This window comes from Protopterus annectens, chromosome 1.part1, assembly GCF_019279795.1.
Source record: "Protopterus annectens isolate FY-2018-M chromosome 1.part1, PAN1.0, whole genome shotgun sequence".
NCBI lineage: Eukaryota > Metazoa > Chordata > Ceratodontiformes > Protopteridae > Protopterus > Protopterus annectens.
In genome coordinates, this window is record NC_056726.1 from 1,561,660,577 (window position 1) to 1,561,681,767 (window position 21,191).

The following is a 21,191-nucleotide window of genomic DNA, read 5'->3' on the forward strand; positions in this document are numbered from 1 at the left end:
TGCTAACTCGGTAGCACATTCTGTTACTGCATAATGCTGTAGTGTGGCAGACTGGACAGGTAGATGCTCGAGTCCAGGTCATGGCAGGTGTATGTTTGGCAGTTATACTGTATGTGTTGGTATCTGTGGGTGGCTAGCTGCAGGATGTGTCCAGTTTGTTTTGTTGCTGACCTATTTAATGTCCACAGCCCGCATATTCTGCCAAGACACTGGGTTGTCAACACATACAGTCGCCAATAGGTCTGGTGAGTAACTGTCAGCAGCCCTACTCTTACCCTTGCTATGGTCTGACCCATGTGACGAAACATAACACACGTGCCTTGATATTAACAACACTACATGATGCAGGTGGCACATGTGGTTACCTTTCCATTCCTGTCTAATGCATCGCTGTCATGTGGTTCACTGCTGTGACATAAATACCATATCTACATATCTGTACATGTATATGAGTGTATGCATATATGCATATATATATGTCCATGTATATATGTCTACAAATAATATATGTGATATATGCAGATGTAGAGGTGGACATAGATGTGAAAATATGTCTGGGGAATTCAGCACTATTGACTATTTGTGCCGGATGATCTGTACGTGATAACCTGGGATCTATGTACATCTGCCATGGTATGGTGTTAATGCACATCGTCTGTGGTGTGCAGGGCCATGGGTTGTAGTCGTGTAGACACCAGTTGTTTTGTTGCTGGGAAGACCATGGGACATCGAATATGGTGATGGTAGGGCACCTGTTGCCAGTTGTGTGTGGATCTGAGCGACACTGAGCAGTGGTTAATATATTGGAGGTTCGGTATGGGTCATATAACTATTCATTAGAAGACTATACTATGCAGATGAGGTTGACTATGGTGTATCACATTTATCACCAGGGTGTGCTGCTGGTCCCTGGAGTGTATGTGTGTAGTCAGCCAGGTGCAGGTCTCACATATAGATGATAGCATGGGAGAGGGGTCAGGCATACTGTACATACATTGCAGTACTGTGCCTCGGGAGTGCTCCTGCCCTAGCAAACCTCAGCTAGGGGTGTGTCTATACCTGCCTGGTGACATTGGGAGGGATGACAGCAGTGGTGGGGTAGTCAGGGTGTCCAGGCTGCACACACAGGTGTTGATCAGCACAATCAGCTGATGACATGGCCAGTCTACACATGAACAGTACACAAATGCGAGCAAGCAGCATACACACATATGTCATCCACACTCTACACCACCGGTGTATACCTGCAGAGACATTTCACAACACAGTCCAACCAAATGACATGGGCTGCAGCAGCCAACATACACCAACATGTGCAGTGGGCTGGGGCAGTGTGGATGTGTATGCTGCCGAACAACCCTTACTGGGGTGACATACGACTTTATTGACCGAGGGTGACTTACCAGGGTCTACATGGGCTGGGGATGTTAGAGCACTATGGGGTGGACAGAGGCCTCCTACAGCAGCTTGTTGACCTGTGCCTAACACATCACACAGGCCGAGGGGAACGCATCACAGTGGATACCATGGGATGTGTTGTCCTAGGTGTACTAGCCACAGGTACCTCACACAGCACAACTGGGGATATCATGGGTATCTCACAGGCATCTGCATCCAGAGTATTGCACCACTTCACAGATGCCATGTTAACACATGCTAGTGAGCACATACACGTCCTCCACATACGTGATTAGTGGACCTGCAATATGAATCTGTTCCACCACATGGATGAGTACCCTGGGGTACTGGGTGCTATAGCCTGCACATGTAGCACCACCCGGGGAGCAGGGTATGGCCTACAGTCAGTGCAGGGGCATACCCTCCAACAGCTAGGCCCTATGCGATGGCCAGGGCATGACATTGAATGTGTGTGCTGTCTGCCCTGGAAGCTGTGATGTGTCCGATATATGGCGGCTGACCCAGCGGTAGCACACCAATGCCTATGTGGACATCCCCTACAGTTTCCCAGTGGTGGATGCTAGGTAAACACTGGTGTAGTGGTTTATAACACCCATCAGCAATACACACACACCTGAACACTCACACCTTACAGAGGCGGATGCACAGGCAAGACATATACATGTGCATGTGTCTGGGATGCTCGCTTCACAGTTCTGGTATCCAGACACATCTGTAGGGGCTCTGCAGTATTCACAGGTTACATGCATACATGTTGTTATGCTATTTGCTATGCTACATAATGCTAGCCTGCAGTAACAGTTGCAGCACAAATGGCATGGGGCAGGGCCACACAGTCCAACACCACTGCCAAGGCCTGTACAGGCACAGTGTGACTTGGTGAAGGAACTACCTGTGTAGGGCACAGTCGGCAACAGCCCGTGCACAGTATGACCTGCCCTTGGCATAGAGGCAACACACGGCATATGCACTGACACAGAAGGTACCCACGGATTTCCCCTCGCTGACCCACACACAGTACTATCGATGCCAAATATGACAATACCTGTGCTCGGCCATATAAGGGAGGTGCACTGTGTGCATCCGTAACACAACCTGGGTATGTCTACTGACCTAACAATTGGTGGTTGTATTACAATGTGTACTTACCCATTGCTCTGGTATGTATGTGAGCATACAAGTGACTGTGGTGGCCAAATGTTAGGGCAGCAGACAGTACACATCCATAGTGGCACCATGACCTCTGTAGCACATATGGGGTTCACAATGGTAGCCTGTAGTACACAGGGTGTCCTGCCCACTGCAGATTATGGGATGACCATCATGTGTGTCCTTACAGCCCACACATGTCCCATGCAGCTGGACAGATGTGGACCAATACAGACAAATGATATACGATGGCCTATGGATATGCCCACTGACAGACCCCAACCCCGTATGACACACACAGACGACAGCAGGCCAGGCTGTTTGATGTAGGATGTGTAATAGGACGTCCAACACCACTGTGCTGGTAATTAATGCTGGGAACTGGCGTACCCTGGTATCCCTCCAACCAGCAATTTAGGTAGGTCCACATACTGACATGGAGTACCTGGCAGACCTGTACAGTAGCGGCAGATGTGTACAACTGTTGGCTGTGCCCACCGTCACACCTACACATGTGAGTCATGTGCACCACCCAAGGTGCTGTGTAGGACTGTGGTTGTATGCCCCCCCATGCTATGCAGACATATAGCAACTGTCAATGCCACATGACCATTTGTTACCCTGCAGACACAGCATGTCACCTGTCTGTGTAGAACGGAGGGGTCAGCAACACAGTACTAACTATCTGGACATGTGACACATGCAATACAGTTGACCATACTTTGCATGCTCACACACATGACGGTATTGTCAGTCTACAACATGCGCAACAGTCATACTGGACATGCTCACACACTGATACACAGGACGGCCAAGCATACACACACTAGTTGTCCGGACATATCTGCCAGTACATTGCTATACTGTTGTATGTCTGCGCTGTATGGTGTTTGCGGTCTATTGTCTGTACATCTGCCATGGTCTGTTTTTCAGTCACATGAGCTATGTGCGCAGGGTACATCTACCATCACGTGTATAGGGCGGTTTATTGTTTGCGGACATGCCGACACCTTTGGATACAAACCAGGTAAGGCACAGTCCAGCAGGTGGGAGCTGTTATGCGTGGGTTTGCACAGTGTTAAACACTGCTGACCTCTGGTCACAGCACCTTATACATGTTTACACTCCACATTTCTTTGACAGGGCACTACTGGCATACTGGTAGATAAACACGCTTACAGCCGCTCGCTCTCCGACATGTCCGCTTACATTTGTCACTCACGCTGGGTGTGTGCGATCCCTTGTGATGCATATTACATCGGACTACATGACTACAGTATCGGGTATGTGTAACCATAATGTGACGGCAGCCGTTCGACTGTACGGACTCGGCGGCCAGTCCAGTGACATAATCATATAATATGCGTGTTCCTCATACGATCTGCTCCCATCTGCCTGATACATGGGAACCGATACTCTGCAATGCTGACATGTGACATGAGTTTGTTAACACAGCGGTCTGCCGAGCCATGCTACCGCATACCAACTGCACATTGACCACCTTTCAGATTGCACTACGGGAGACTGTAGATGTGACACCTTTCCAACTTTGCATGGGACAGTACCTCATCACACATCACATGTGACAATACCAGAACTCTCCACCAATCGGGGGCACATTTCTGCAGACTCAGGGACAGGTCATGAAAAGCAGGAGCACATTTACAAATGTAGTGCTATTAACTTGACACATTGACAGAATCAGAGCATATGACATAATACACATATTGTGATGTAACAGTTGTTTATAACTCCAACTTATTGTCATTAGTCAGTGAGTGTAATTCACCACCTTTCCTTCAACAGGCACTACATTTAGGAGGGATTAAGAGGGACACAGTTAGACTTTCAGTTGAACGCAGGGACGTACCTGACATTCAGGGACAGTTGAGTGGTATGGACAATACTCTAGCCATTGCAACTGTCCTGATTAGGGGACCTTCACATGTTGTAGGTGTCTGTGCTGGTTGCTTGTTACAGGTCTTGTATACCTGACACGTCGATATGTCATATGTAGTAGCATAAGCAACTATACTGCTGCTAGACTATGCTTTGATTTGCTCCGATATGTATATTTCTGTACTATGCATGGCTGTATGTATGTTCTGCCCTGGTACATCTGACAATTCTACAGACCAGGTTCCACTTTAGCCGTTCAGACTGGTGGTGGACCTATTGACCCTATATGTAGAGCTATCACATGTGTAGAGGCAACACATACCCACAGCATACCTCTCAACTGTCCCTGATTTTGAATCATATTTTCACTCTGTCCCTCTTAATCCCTCCTAAAACTAGTGACGTTTGGAGGAAAGGTGGTGAATCACACTTAATGAATGATGACAATAAGTAAGTGTTACAAACTTCTTTTACTTCAGAAAATGTGTATTAATTCATATGCTCTGATTCTGTCAATGTTTCCAGTTAATAGCTTTAATATTTTAAATGTGTCCCTGATTGTCCTTGTGTTTTCGTGACTTATCCGTGATTCTGTTGCAATTTGTCCCCAATTGGTTGAGAGGTCTGAGCCACAGCCAGTAGTACATGGATGACCTCCACGGTTTGCATACGTTAAAGTTATTCATGTAGTATTGTAATTGATAATACTGTTTCCTATTACATGTAGCTGTTACTGATACAACAAAGTGATGTCTGACACCACTACACACACTATATAGCCTCCATTCCCAAACTCACAGGCCCAGACCTCTCATCCAATTGGGGACACATTTCAACAGCATCAGGGACAAGTCTGGGAAAAACAGGGACAATCAGGGACAACTTTAAAATATTAGTGCTATTAACCTGATACATTGACAGAATCAGTGCATATGAATTAACCCACATTTTCTGAAGTAAAATTGTAACTCTTAATTATTGTCAGTTGTCATTAAGTGTAATTCACCACCTTTCCTCCAAATGTCACTAGTTTTAGGAGGGATTAAGAGGGACAGAGTTGAAATTTGGGTCAAAATCAGGGACGTCCGTGAAATTCGGGGACAGTTGAGAGGTATGCACAGGCCATGTGCCATAACTGTCGTTTTGCAGGACACAACTGTCCAGATGGGTGTGTCCCTCACAGGCGTATGGGTGTTTAACCTCTTCTATTATGCTATCATCTACCTGAAGTGGTCAGCAACTTATGCGGTTTCCGTCAGTAGCAGAACTCACATACCAATGGGTGTGACTGAACACCGTATCAGGAACAATGCATAACACCCTGCGGGACACATTTAAACGATTGGTTCTATTAACCAGACACATTCACAGTCACAGAACATATGTATTCATTCACGTTTGTCGAGGTACATGCTGCTTATGACTCATACATGTTGTCATCTGTCATTACCTGTATTCCGCCACCTATTCACCTAATATCAGTAGTTCTGGCAGTGTTTCTTTGGACTTTGGTACATTCAGATACATAACTATGGACGTCCATGCTACTCGGGTACAGGGCACTGTGTAGGTCTCTTTGTATTCCCTGATGGTTTGCAAACTATCTAATAGAAGTGTTCTTCAGGTTTGAGAGGTGTAGGCGTATGCTATGCCCACATAGGAATATTAATGACTTCCACTGGGTGGGCCTACTACATCTCTGCCAACCAACACCTGCACACTTAAGCCCATTAAGCATTCTCATGGTCCACCTGCCTGGCACCCCTCTACAGCAGTCGTGACAAATACTTACTGCGAGCGCAGCTGGGGTATGAGCACACCCCTACACATTGCCCACTCTCCCCATCTCGGGTCACATGTTGTACGTTTCGTCAACCCATGTATTATCACACTGGCACAACCTACTGTTCCATGTACACCTACATCCTGCTCATATTAGTGTCGGCAGATTCTTTCATACCTTACTTTTTGGGGTCCCGCAAGGGACACCGTTATCCATGTTTAAAGTGTAGACCTTGCAGAACTCTCCCACTGGTCCTTTCCTACCGGTGTTTTGGACAGCGGCAGTGTATTGATCTGTGTTGCCTGTCTGTATGTCTGTCCGGCCTAGCTGGGCAATGTGGGGGGTACAACATTTCTTTATTGGACCTCCCAGTCACAAATGCCCGGGCTGTAAATATGTTACCCCTAATTGCTGTGAAGTAACCTATTTATGTGAATGTGTATATCGACACTGACATATAGTTTGTTTTGTGTGTATGTGTATATATCACTACCTGTTGTTTGTGTATATCTATCTATCTATCTATCTATCTATCTATCTATCTATCTATCTATCTATATCCATAGTATATCCTTGTGTGTGTGTGTGTGTGTGTGTGTGTGTGTGTGTGTGTGTGTGTGTATATATATATATATATATATATATATATATATATATATATATATATATATCCATATGGATATAAATGTGTATGTAAATTATTATAGCTATATGTATATATACGTTTTTATCTCTATATATACATATGTGTGTCCGTTAACCTATACATTTCCCGGACATGGACACCTACACATGCGTATTGGTTTTATCCCTGCTTCAAAAGCATACTATTGCCTTAGTCATTCTGACACCGGCACTTCACTCCGGTGAACTTGTGCTCAGTATATTACTTGTTATGCAGCGGACAGATGTCGCAGGTTTTTCATGTCTGAGGTGTTGCTGCTAGCTGGATTCTGATAGTGTCATTCGACCTATTCCTCGTATGTGCAGTCTATTATTCCTGCTACTGTGTTTGTTTCTGTACACATTCATATTATTACTGTTGATAGGATGTGTGTATGTGTTACTGTACGTCGACAAATTGTTGTCTTCATGTAGTTGTGTCTTTCTGCTTTTCCCCGTTTGAGGTTGACACAGCAGAACTCCGTTCCGCTCATGGGTGGCATATAGGTTTTACGTGCCATGCTGCCAGACCTGACGCACAACATCCGACAACGATACGCCCATTCACGCATGTCTCCACGCGAATGACGCTCTATCCGGAAATCGCAACTACATACTAGCTAGGGTTACCACCTGTCCCACTTTGTGAGGTACAGTCCCTCTTTGGGCAGTTGTGTCCTGCGAAAAATTGACAAAATGGCAGGTGTCCTGAGATTATTGTACGAAAATATTTCTTACGTTTTCTTTCCTAGTTTCATAAAACAGTTATTTTTTCTCTGAAACACCTACATTTTATATGAAATAGCATAAGCAACTCAAATGCTACACGAATAAGCTTTTATTTTGGCAGATAGGTGAAGTTCTATCATTTGTACTGGTCATGGGTATGTTTTGTCCTGCAAATTTCTACAGAAAATGTCCCACTTTGAGCATTTGAAACGGTGGTAACCCTACTAGCTGACCTCCACGGGCCGCGCCATTGCACCCAGCGCAACATACCCTATCACTCCTGTGTCCATACTCGCATATCCATGGTTTCTCCTGCACACCCGTGTTGAGTTTCCCTGCATAACAGACATTATTCACCTGATATCGCAGCCATGACACACCTTTACATATTGCCCTCTCATGAGCGTTGGGGCCCTACACACATTTTGTACCACCTCGTGTATTCACAGGCTCACCATCCATTAATATTTGCACATACGTGCCTTTCCTGGTGTTATGCATTACGAACAATTTGCGTGTTACAACTCTAGGTGGTCGCAACATGTCCTACATTCCGTCTGTTTATAATGTTGACGTAGCACTTCAACTATGTTATGGCCACTGGTATAGCCCTGCCTCTGGTGTGGAGAGCGGTGCTCTACCCACACTTGTGCAGCTTTATGTGACATATGCTGCGAGCACTTCATAATTCTTAACTTGCTCTGGATTCCCTTCACAACCCTTAGGTTTGCTTTCGTCTTTCAGCGTTCCTAACATATCTCTCTCTCTCTCTCTATATATATATATATATATATATATATATATATATATATATATATATATATATTTATATGTATATATATATATATATATATATATGTGTATATATAGATAGATATGTAGCTATATAATTGCATATTTCTGTTATGTCTGTGGATATTTCTCTATACTCACATCTATATAAGTATATATATATATATATATATATATATATTTGACAGTTACAGCTGTAGAAGACAACATACATTTGCTATGCTAATAGCTGCTTACACCCGCGCAGGCCCACTTGTATCTACGTATTCTGACTTACATATGTTTACAAGCACGTCTTTAGGATTACATGTGCCTTATTCCTTATGACAGTACCACTTTGATGGAATCCGGTTAACGGATCCATGCAAACGCGGTCACCTTTACATGTATAACTGTTAGCTTTACAGCACAGAGGCATTCATTACACAATTAATATGTGCTATAGTCGTACTTGCACCGGGAATGCCTTTACGTTGGACGGATGCTGTAACCGCTACACTATTGGTGTCCAGGCTCATTTATATGTATACCCATGGTTCATAGCTACTCTGACATACGCCTCACCGCTTCCCTTACACAGCAGGCATCCATTCACCTGCTGGGAAAACCACAGTGCTACAATTTGGACATTCCCTGATTCCTACTGCTCTGGATCCATGCTGCGAGTCTATTCACTCCAAGGATATTCATAACCCCTAAGCTTATAGTCCTCGCACATACGCATGTTGGATTGTCAGGGTTTTCATGTGCTGGTCTGGGCTTAGGCTCGGCTGACTGGTGACTAGCACTGCCCTGGCACTGTTCAAAGATCAGACGTAGCACATGGCCAGAGTTAGTCCAGAGTTTCACAGTCTACCTGTGTTTACAGACGCAGGTGTTTGGGCACGTCTGACCACATTATTGGGTCAGTGCTACATAATTTAGGGTGGGGAGTGGTTCCTCTACATAATGCGGGGGGGGGGTTTCCCCTTCCTATTTGACTATTTCATTCATTTATACATACAATGAATATTATTCTGGACATCTGTTATAAATTCACTACAGGTATGCAATAGTTTTCTTTCCCTTCCTATTTGACTATTTCATTCATTTATACATACAATGAATATTATTCTGGACATCTGTTATAAATTCACTACAGGTATGCAATAGTCTAGTCAACAGCTGGGATGGTTGGTGTACTTCTGTGTACGGACCTCTCTGATACTCGGACTCGTGTCTACAGGGACAAGGATATGACAACTCAGGGACAATCACGGACACTTCTACCATATTAGTACTATTAACTTGGAACCTGTTGACAGATTCGTAATACTACTAATTGTCTGCAGTTAAATGCATCTGCACTCTTCAATGTTGTGAGTAGTCATTCTCATTCAACACCTTTCCCCCAAAGGGCACTGGCTTTGTGAGTTTAAGAGTCTGGCCAGTTATTGTGTGAATGCTCTGACCATTGGTATTGTTGACATTGTCATATGTATGGATTGTGCTGTATTCCGGGACTAGGGTTGGCACCTTTTCACATGGCCAAGATGAGGCATTTTCGGAACACACCTGGTTTTACATGCCGACACATACCCACAGTCAGTACAACGGTTAGAACTTTACTTATTTGTCGACATAAAAGCCTATTGTTGTAGCAGTTTATTTGCTTATTCTGATTTTTGTAACATTTAGGTATTGTACATACTGCAATAATTCTTTTCTGCTACTTTTACATAACATATGGGACATAATTATGTCCTACAATCCCAGGACATTTGCCATTTGAAATGTCTTTTGTCAGGACACAACTGTCCAACGATGTACTATCCCTCGCAAAGTGGGACAGATGACAACCCTACTGTGGACACCAGATTATTTGGGCCGACACATAGCCACGGTCACTGCAGGTTTAGAACAGTCATTTGTTTCCTAGCTGTAAGCCTTCTACCTTTGGCACTTTTGTTGTTTGCCTGTTTCTTGTACGACTTACGTTTATTCTATTCTGATGTGACCGCTTTAGGCAACTGTTACATGCAGTATGGTGCACAGTTATTCCCTACGGTCACATGACATTTGGCATTGTACCATTGTTGGTCAGGTCACACCTACACACACATTACTTGTCCCTCACACAGTGGATCAGGGGTATCCTGTTTACGTCGGTACCTTCATCACCCTTATACCATGTGCCACTATGCGAATGTGTGCAATATATTCTCCCGCATTTTCGTGTCGGGACACATGCGTCACGGGCAGGTGTTTGATCCTGGGAGGTAGGTTATGCATGACCACTTAGGGCTGGACAGTGTCATGCACCTCTAATGCACATTCCAACTTGTGTCCAGATATCTACTAGACTTCATGTCTTCCAGTCTAATGTTTACACAGGTTACATATCCCATGAGGGATATCCAAAAATTGGACCGATCCACAAGGAAATAACAAACATCTTTTTGGCTATATGAAAACGTGCTAGGGGTGTTACATGCCAGGGATACATAGTGTGCAATCCTTCAACTGCCTAGGGTGACACTACCTACCACATATGCGTAGTGGTCACTATGTGTAGCTGTGGCTGCACCAAACCAGTAGGCCAAGTATGGCTGGATTTGGTGGACGTTCAGGTATGGGAGCGGGTTGTGTGATGTGGAGGGGATGCTGGGTAGTCCATTATGCATCCAGGTGTGTTGCATTTGTTATAGCCAGTTCCATCAGGACCAGTCTGTGGGTATGTGCCAGTGACATGTCTATTGATTTGTATCGCACATTTCAATATTCATATGTTTGTGGGATTGTGTTCTACAGTATGGCCTGTCTGGTTGTATTGCAGCTGTTTATACATGTGTTTGTGTTTCTTTCAGCTTCACCTGCTGCTCCTTCATACACCTCCAGTTCACCTATTCTGCATACAACACTGTATCGCCTTGGAGGATTGTACCATTACCCATCCCCCCACACACACAGATTCCTCACACCCCATAAATCACTGCTTTGGTTGTTGGCCCATGACACGGCCAGAGTAACACATTGAATTCCCTACATGTGTCAGGTACCTTTATGGTTGTGTGGACTACCCTGCCATGTTTGCTTTCCACATGCTATGCCCTCACGCACATAGGTAGACGCTCATACTTAACTTTCATTACATGGTTGGTATACCCAAGTACTACCCGTTCAACTGTGACACATCCTGACAAGTTCGGCTTGTACCTCTGATTTCTGGATTTTGGCAGCCTGTTCTACTCATTGGTAGGATGCCACCTTTTCCTATGTCCAGGATGGGATATATTCCGTACACATATCCGACTGTACTAGACAACACGTCCCCACTGTTGATGGTATGGATAACACTGTTCCTTTCGGCCTACATGTTTCCTTATTGTTGTAGCTGTTTATATGCTCCTTCTGTTTCGTTTACATGCTTATTCTATTTCCTATCACATTTGGTATGTGAACTACGGACATACCTTTTGTATGTGACTATTACATGCCTTGTGGGATATGATTCGGACATAGGGTCACTAGATATCTACATTTATCGTGTATTTTGTTATGGACACATCTGCCCAGCTGTGTACCCTCCCTCACATTATGGGTCAGCTGGTGACCCTCACCATTGGGCTGGATGTACCTACTGGCAGCTCGCTAACATATGATGCATTTCACTTCCACTTGGTATAGCTATCTAAATGGCATTGGACTACGGCCACATGGTCTTCCATGTCATTTGTTCGCGGGATAGGGACCCGTTATTCCCTGCTGTGCATTTGTGTTTGCTTCTTCACTTTGTGTTCGCAGGAACTTTCTTGCATGCTTTGCATACGTTTCAGTATACAGGGACACTGACAGATGTGATTACTATCTTGCAACTTGTTATATGCAAGCATTTTAGGTTGCAAGTCGGCAGCTGCCATTTCCACGCCTCCATGCGGCACTTCGACACGCCCTATGCACTTGCGCTCCTTTCCTGTGCACGTGGCTGTGGCGGCAGCGCGCCTTCATTGATATGCATTTGGCGCTACTGCACCATCTTCACGCCGCACTGTCGGTGCAAGCCTACAGCCGTCCTTGCACCGAGCTTCATGAATCCCGGGGAGTATTTATTTATATTTGTTTACCAGGGTAGTACACTGATCAGTATTTATTTATATTTGTTTACCGGGGTAGTGCACTGAACAGTATTTATTTATTTATATTTGTTTACCAGGGTAGTGCATTGATCAGTATTTATTTATATTTGTTTACCAGGGGAGTGCACTGAACAGTATTTATTTATTTATATTTGTTTACCAGAGTAGTGCACTGATCAATATTTACTTATTTATATTTGTTTACCAGGGTAGTGCACTGAACAGTATTTATTTATTTATATTTGTTTACCAGGGTAGTACACTGATCAGTATTTATTTATATTTGTTTACCAGGGTAGTGCACTGAACAGTATTTATTTATTTATATTTGTTTACCAGGGCAGTGCACTGATCAGTATTTATTTATTTATATTTGTTTACCAGGGTAGTGCACTGATCAGTATTTATTTATTTATATTTGTTTACCAGGGGAGTGCACTGATCAGTATTTATTTATATTTGTTTACCAGGGTAGTGCACTGATCAGTATTTATTTATTTATATTTGTTTACCAGGGTAGTGCACTGATCAGTATTTATTTATTTATAATTGTTTACCGGCGTAGTGGACTGATCAGTATTTATTTATTTATATATTTTTGTTTACCGGGGTAGTGCACTGATCAGTATTTATTTATTTATATTTGTTTACCAGGGTAGTGCACTGATCAGTATTTATTTATTTATATGTGTTTACCGGGGTAGTGCACTGATCTGTATTTATTTATTTATATTTGTTTATCAGGGTAGTCCACTGATCAGTATCTATTTATTTATATTTGTTTACCAGGGTAGTGCACTGATTAACATCGACCAATTTCAAGCTCAGCCCAGATGAAATACAAAACATTTCACAAACAAAATATACAGAAAAAGTAAGGAATAACAACATAATTACATAGAAAATCTTACTTGAAGTTTTGTTTTTGTGTTAAATACACATATACCCATATTGTGTTAAAAAATTGTACCTCAAACCCCATTCTATACCCTTTGTGGCTCTTTGTAAATCTTGGGTCAAACATTTTAGGCTAAAATGTCTGTTTGCTCCAAAAAGGCTGCTGACCCGTCCCAGAAAGAGATTTTTTTTTTTTAGAACAGTAACTGTTTCATCTATACTCCTTGATAAAAATGAGACAAGAAAACACACTGCTATGTCAGTTACATCAAGAACAGCTTGCTACCTTGCAGAAATGATCGGGTTTCATGAAAGCAATTACCGCATTTTCATTTTACCATTTACAGAAGAGAAGCACTGCCCTTATATTTTTAATGAGTGCATGACCGCCTATAGTGCTGGTTATCTAATTCACACTTCTTCCAGTGGTCAGCATGCTGCCACATTCTGCACAGCATCTTAACAGCTACCATCAAAACAGATATTATCTGGTATGAGATATACTGCAGAATCTGTGTCTAGCAGGTTATACAGAAATTAATTCTAGGGAAGGTTTAATTTTTGCCTGCTGCATCTTCAATTAACCTGGTACCACATTTGTATTTAGTTTTAGACCATCACTGACTGCCTTGACCTCTAAAAAAAATGATTTCAAGATTTCACAGGAAATGGCACCGAGGTGTCTATGCTAATGAAAAATAATGCACATGAGCTGTTGTCATGCAAAATGTGGTATTCCATGCGACAGCTCTGCGAAGACTATTTCAAAATATTCTTTCTGCTGATGTTTAATTTGCGGTGCTGACATTAATCTACTTTGTTATACCTTACAATTCCTTGCTTTTTATGCTTTATGTGGTTTTGTAACCATGCAGATCAGAGTTGTGAAGCAAACTTCTATCAAGTCCACTCTGATGAAAGTATGGCCCTTGTACCTCTGTACTACATATCGTCTGACCCCATTCTGTTGATACTACTGTCCCGTGAGCTTCAGAAAGTCTGTTTTCTATGGTCATTTGAGGAAAGTGTCAACAGTAAATTTCCCCATAACTTAGTCTGAAACATATAGCTTACAGTGATTTTAAACAGCCTTTTCAATAAGTATTTATATAGATGAAAAGAACTCAGCAATCCACAAATGTCTTCAAGCAGGACAGTATAGCATTCTTACTAGTTCATATGGTTTTGCCCATTAATGTGGAGCAAAGCATGTTGCCACCTCACTTATTTACATTTTGATGGCCGATTTATTTTCAGAAACAGCTGGGTGCAGGACATTACAGGATCACTAATGCTCATGACGCAGTTCACTATGAAAAATGTATGCACTCTGCCTTCTCTCCTTTATGTGAGATCTGCAGCCCTTAGCTAATCTAACACTTTCTTTTCCATGACTCAAGTCAGTACCAAGACTGACACTACCAGTTCCATTCGGATGCTATAGTGACAGAAAGGAAGCTGCAAATCCATCCACCCATTTTCTAAACTAGTTGCCTGTTTAAGATTGTGGTCATAGCAAGCTGAGTAGATTGGATCACCCTTCCCTATCACTAGCAATACTCTCCATCTCATCCTGTAGAATTTCCAGGCATCTCCAGGAAATCGCAAGTATTCAGTCCCTTCAAAGATGTCTGCATCTTCTTCAGGGCCTTCTCCCAGTGAGACATGTCTGCTACTCCTTCTGCAGGAAGTGACGGAGGAGTATGCTCACAAATTGCCCAAGCCACCTCAACTGACTCTTCTCAACTCAAAGGAACAATGATTGTTGCCTAAGAGCCTCCATGATTGCTATGCTTCTCAGTCCATTTTGGTGAACTAGCCCAGCTGCCCAGTGAAACAGCCTTTTGTGCTAATAATCGTATCCATTCAGTTACTACTCAAAGCTCATGACCGTAGTTTAGGATGAGGGCATAGAGTGAGTGTTAAATTGAGAGTTCTGTCCTAAAACTCAGTTATTACTTCACAATTGCTCTTCTACAGCCTGATGCAATGCCAGGTGTATGGCCACTGTTGCACCCATCTGGTGGTCAGTCTCCTAACTGCTTTTCCTTTCACTTGAGGTAGCTCCTCTCCCCTCACCTGCAGAAGGTAACCTACACTGTTCTAGGACAGAGCTGTGACCTCCCATTTGAAGGTGCTGACATTCATTTCATTTCACAGTTAACAATTAATTGTTGTCATACACATTACAGAGAATGCAAAATCAAAGACAACAAAGAGGAAAACATCATGTCTACAATCTGCTACTTTTCAAACCCTGACTACAAGCTGATATCCTGACAGTAACAATAATCACAAAGAAGAGGGAGACAATGCACACCCTTGGTGGAGACATGTGCCCCCATTGATATCTTACTTAATGATGAGAATTAGGGTACAACTCTAGTGATTGAAATTTACAGACCATATGCTATGCAGTGGCATCCCTCTGACCCTGTTTTATAGTAGCACATTCCATAAGGCATTGTAGGGTACACAGTTAATATGTCTTTTTGATGTCTGCAAAGCTCACATAAACAGTACTGGCAAGCTTCCACAATTCTCGCCTCTTCTCTCCATTGACAAATTATTAACCTACTTCTCTAGAGCAGGACAGAATCTGCACTGGTCCTTCTGAGTCATAAGACTGACTATTGGATAAAGTCTTTTTTCCAGTACCCTGACATAAGCTTATATAGGAAGGATGAGGGGTACAATCTCTCTATAAATAAAACACACCCTCATGTCCCCTTTTGAAAAATCAGAAGAATTACCCCAGTTTGCAAGTTCAGAGATACTTTCTGAGCCTTCCATGAACCAGTGAAAAGGTATGTTAACCGTGATACCTCCAAGAGTGGCCATCCAGCACCTTTAGCATTTCCTGATGGATCTCATCCAGTTCTGAACCCTTGCCACAGTTCTATTGTTTAATCACTGCTCCTGCTGACAAATAATTGCAGTTCTACCAGTTGCTTCTAGCTGTGCCTTCTCTGAGGAGGGGTTGTCCATCATATTCAGGAGTTCCATGTAGTGTTTCTTCCTACTGATGACAATTGTCACTGAGGTAAGCATCTGTCCATCCTTTCTTCCTAGATAATAACGATACACTTCCTCCTCCTCAGTAACCACATGACTTATCCGAGTCCTTTTCAGGTCATCCAAAAGTCATTTTCTGTAGCCTCACCAAACACATTCCAAATCTCAGTCTTCACTGCTGTGAGTGCTGCAACTGCTGCTTTTTTGCCCAGACTGTATTTATAGGTCGTTATTTGGCGACACCCCTGCTAGTACTGGAAAGACCCCCCCCCTTTAACTTGTTACTACTGCTGTCCACCAGTAGAGTCTTTTCCTATTGTTATCAACATGACAAGCACTGACCACCTTTTAGCCACATGTTCTTGACACCACCTCAGCTATACACATTTTAAATGGACAATTTCACACTTCACATTCCAAAACATGATGGGTGCATGGAAAAAGCTTTTCAGGAGGTGTAAGTTGACCTCATCCTTTATAAATGCACTGACAAGATGTTATTTGGACACCATCAGTATGTTTGGTTTTCTGGTTCCCTCCTTCAGCTGCTGTGGCCATATCCCTCAGCTCTGCAGCTCTCTTGTCTGATTACCGGAACACATGGCCTCAGGTCTGATACTAAAACTAAAGACTTAATCAATCACGTTTGTCCCAAACTGCTCTGGTATCAAATACTCTTTTGGACAGCATTGTGTTTCAACATGATGTTTGTTATACACAATCCATAGCTAGCACAAAAGTCCAAAAACATTTTATAACTCAATTCAAGTCAGAGTAGGTTTTATTCGCAGTCACATTTCTCAAGATATTTCCATCATTTCCACATATGAGCAATGAAGTCTCAAAATAGAATGAAAAAAATAAATAGGTGGCACCACATCCTTAGCCTCTGAGAAGGCTGAATACTTCAAATCACAGATGCATAATCACACACAACAGACAGCCTTTTCTTTCAGGCAAGTCACAGTCACATTGAGACAGCCCTCTAAGCTGCTAGCACAAACTCCTGCTGTATACTACCCATCTGGTACCAGGGACTCAACTGAGGTACAGTTCCAGAGTATGAGACACAATTCCCACTTCAGAAGTCCTGTTCCAGAACTAATGCAGTGTGGAGAGAAAAGATCAACTAAATTTACTTGATTCTTTTGAGTCTCCCACACAAGCTCAAGCTTCTTCCCCAAAAGCAAAGAGCTAGTTCTCATTGCTGGGGTCTGGTTCATCTTACTCCTGCCTGCCACTTGAGCTGCATCACATCCATTCCCCAACCTTTGCTTTGTGGGTGGTCAGATCATACAAAGGTTCCACATGGCTTTTTAGAGTTGAGACTGGCCCCAAATAAAGCATCCTGCCACCAGAACTTTCCATGTGTCCCCACCTCAAAAAGCACAATTATACCTTCTTTGCCTTCACAACCACTAGCTTGCTGTCATCTGCTCTGAGCTTAGATTTCTTCCAAACATAACCCCCTTCTGTCCTTGGTGGGTTAGTATCCTCATTTGATGTTAAACTAGACATATGCACCATTTGATCTTTACAAATGTTTTTCTTTTGCCATGCTCAGTGATTACTATTATAATATGGAGGCTGTTGAAATGTATATCCTTTGCGTGGATTGTAGATTCATAGCTACCCTCTGCTTATTTTTAGTGAAGATAACATCTAAAACGTCTGTCTTATTATCATTCACCTCAAATTTAAATTCTGAAAAAGTAGTACTGTTAACACCCACCATGGCAAAAGAAAAATATTTTAAAAGGCCAAATGCTGTGGGTATCTTGTTTACTGTCAAGTGGTGATGCTTTCATACATCAGATGCAAGTTTTGAAAAAGATGTTTTTAGACTGTGGTTACCCTGAGGCTTTGCTAGATCAGGTCGGATTGGCATTTTGTAGGGAGAGAAAGATTAAATATCACTCTTTAATTAGGTATCAACTTAGTCTGAAAAAGTGAACTCTGTGGAGAACAGCTATTCTAAGGCTATGATTTTTTTTATTATAATTGAAGACCCAGTGACATTAAAGGGGTTTTCTCTATGAATTGGAAAAATGTGTTTGTTTACAAAAAAAAAAAACTAAAAAAACTGAAACATTGGTTTGAAAGAGGTCAACAAACAGGATAGATTAAGTAATGCTGGGAAGAAAAGAATAATAAGATGTAGGGCTTGTGCTCAATGTCGGCACATTTATGATGCACTAAGTATTACAGTGGCTATTTAACATTAATACTAAAGGGATTGAATATGTTGTCGACTGTATGTCTTATCTCACTTTCTACGCTTTCTACATAGGAAAAACTGAGGGAGCAATGAGAAAGAGAATTTACCAGCATGTATATGCAATAAGAAGGGGACCAGACAAATGTGTTACATAGACATGCTGGTATCTGCATTGGATTTAAAAAAATAATTTTTTTACTTTGCAAAAAGTACCTCAATTTACTATGGTGTAACTGGGAGGCATATTTGGAGGTGAGAGCATTACACTGGCAACTCTTACCTGATGCCACAAATACCCCTGGAATAATTGACAAGTCATCCATTAACTGTTTATTAATTTTAAAAAGAGCAAGGTTATAACTTTTGTTTTAATGTAGTGTATTATTTATTATTATTATGGTAGTTCAAATATATTTGTCAATTTATAATAATGAGCATTTTATGATGTGTTTTTATGAACAATTTACTTATATCAGTCGATTTTTACAGGATGATTTGATTTGAGCATCCAAGTCATGTGCTCAGGTTCCTATCAGCGTCTCGAACGCTGACAATATCGTATCTGATATTGTCGCCTCAAGAATCCCGAAAGTGCAGAATGTCGAATGGGTAAAGAGGAATCTCCATAAGGGGAGATTTCAGTTTACTTCGATGCAGTGCGGTCTCGGAGTTGGTATATTTAAGTAGCGGGGGGGGGGGGCTGCAGGGGGCTTGCCCCCCTGCCTACACCCTTTAGTTTTTTTTTTTTTTTTTTGGTGTGTTTATTTTATCGCATTTTGAAAATTTAATAGGTCGATCATTTCAGTTCAACATTTAGTGATTCGTCCTATTAAATTTTTGAAATGCTGGTATAGACCCCATGTGCTCTGTGTTCATATATACTTAAACTGTATTTTAAGTGATCATCTGTTTTAAAGAAGTTACATACTATAAAGAGCAAAAATACTTAATAAATTGGTAGTGAATATCCTTCTAGTTTCTGCATTATTTTATATAAATTCAGTGTTACTAGACAGAACTATGATATTGACACTAGTGTGTAGCCCATCTTACAACAAAAATCTTTTGTATTTTACATTACTTGAACATGCACTATTTATGAAATATTAGAATTCATATGAGGTGTGCTCATAAAAAGGAAGTAGAATAAAACCTCTAAGGAAGCAATTGATTCTCTTACTGAAAATATTTCAGGAAACAAGGGGATTAATTAGCCTTAATTAGCCATCTGCTACTCAGGACTGAATGAGTTAAATGAAAGCAGAAAAACAAAGTTTTATTTCTACATAAAAGAGTGTCTGTATGCAACCTTGAGCATGCAAACACTCTTATGTAGTAATAAAACTTTGTTTCAAGACACTTTTTTAGTAAATTATAATCTAAAAACCTTCTGATCACAGAAGTATAAATTAGTCATACCATATTTATTACAATAATATTAATATGGCAGGAGCAGGCATACACATCACTCTGGGGGCCAGTGTAATTAAAGGTGCATTAGCATGAGATAATGCTTGTGTAACAATTACCAAATTGCCATCTGTTAAATTAACAGTTTGGCAAAGAAAAACAGTCATGCTACTCCATTCTTAAGTATATCGAAGTTGTCTATGCACGTCTAGAAAATGTAGCATGTATATTCTCTCTTATTGGTAAATTTCAGAAAGAAATCTGGTAGATTAATGCTTTGATTGAGAGAAGTCTCTGAAACTATTTTGGATAAACAGGATGGAAGCCCTTACAGAGTTTAAGACAGCCCACGGAAGTAAGGGTCTCCCCAGCATGGAAAGTGGAAATCACTGCTAGCTGAACTTCGATATAGGAATGACTGGCTCCATTATGGAAAATGATAACAAGAAAATCCAGTACTGCTGGTACGGGAGCGAAAAGGGATCTAAATGTCTCTTGGAAACCCAAATAGAAAACCTTTTCCATTTACTTTTGTAGACTTTTCTACTAGAAGCTTTCTGACAGGATACATGAATGTGAACTACCTGGGAAGAAAGTCTAGACTGACTAGCCATCATAGGATGTGGAGAAAACGTGGTTAGTTTCAGAGCCCAAATGTTTAGGTGTGGCATTCCTGATGAGTGAGACAGAAGGTCTGGATTTGGATCCAGCACCCAGGAAGAGTGAATCAGATGAGGCCTGAGAAAGAGGAACCACACCTGTCAAGGCCAGAAATGGGCAACGAGGATGACCTTGCTGTTCAGTTGTAATGGTGATTAAGGGAGTTGATGGATATACATACAGAAGAACAGGGGGCCAGTCATGGCTCATAGCATCCCTTAGTGACTTCCCCTGTGGGATTAGATCAAAGAACTTGCTGCATTTGGAAATGATGGGGGAAGCAAAACTGCAGCATAGCTGGCCGCATTGATGAAAGATTTGCATCACCACTACTGGGTTGAGAGACCACTCGTGAGACAGCAGAGTACATCTGCTCAACCTGTCCTCTAGAACGACTTACTTCCCCAGTATGTGCATTGCTATCAGAAAGCAGTTGGAAGAT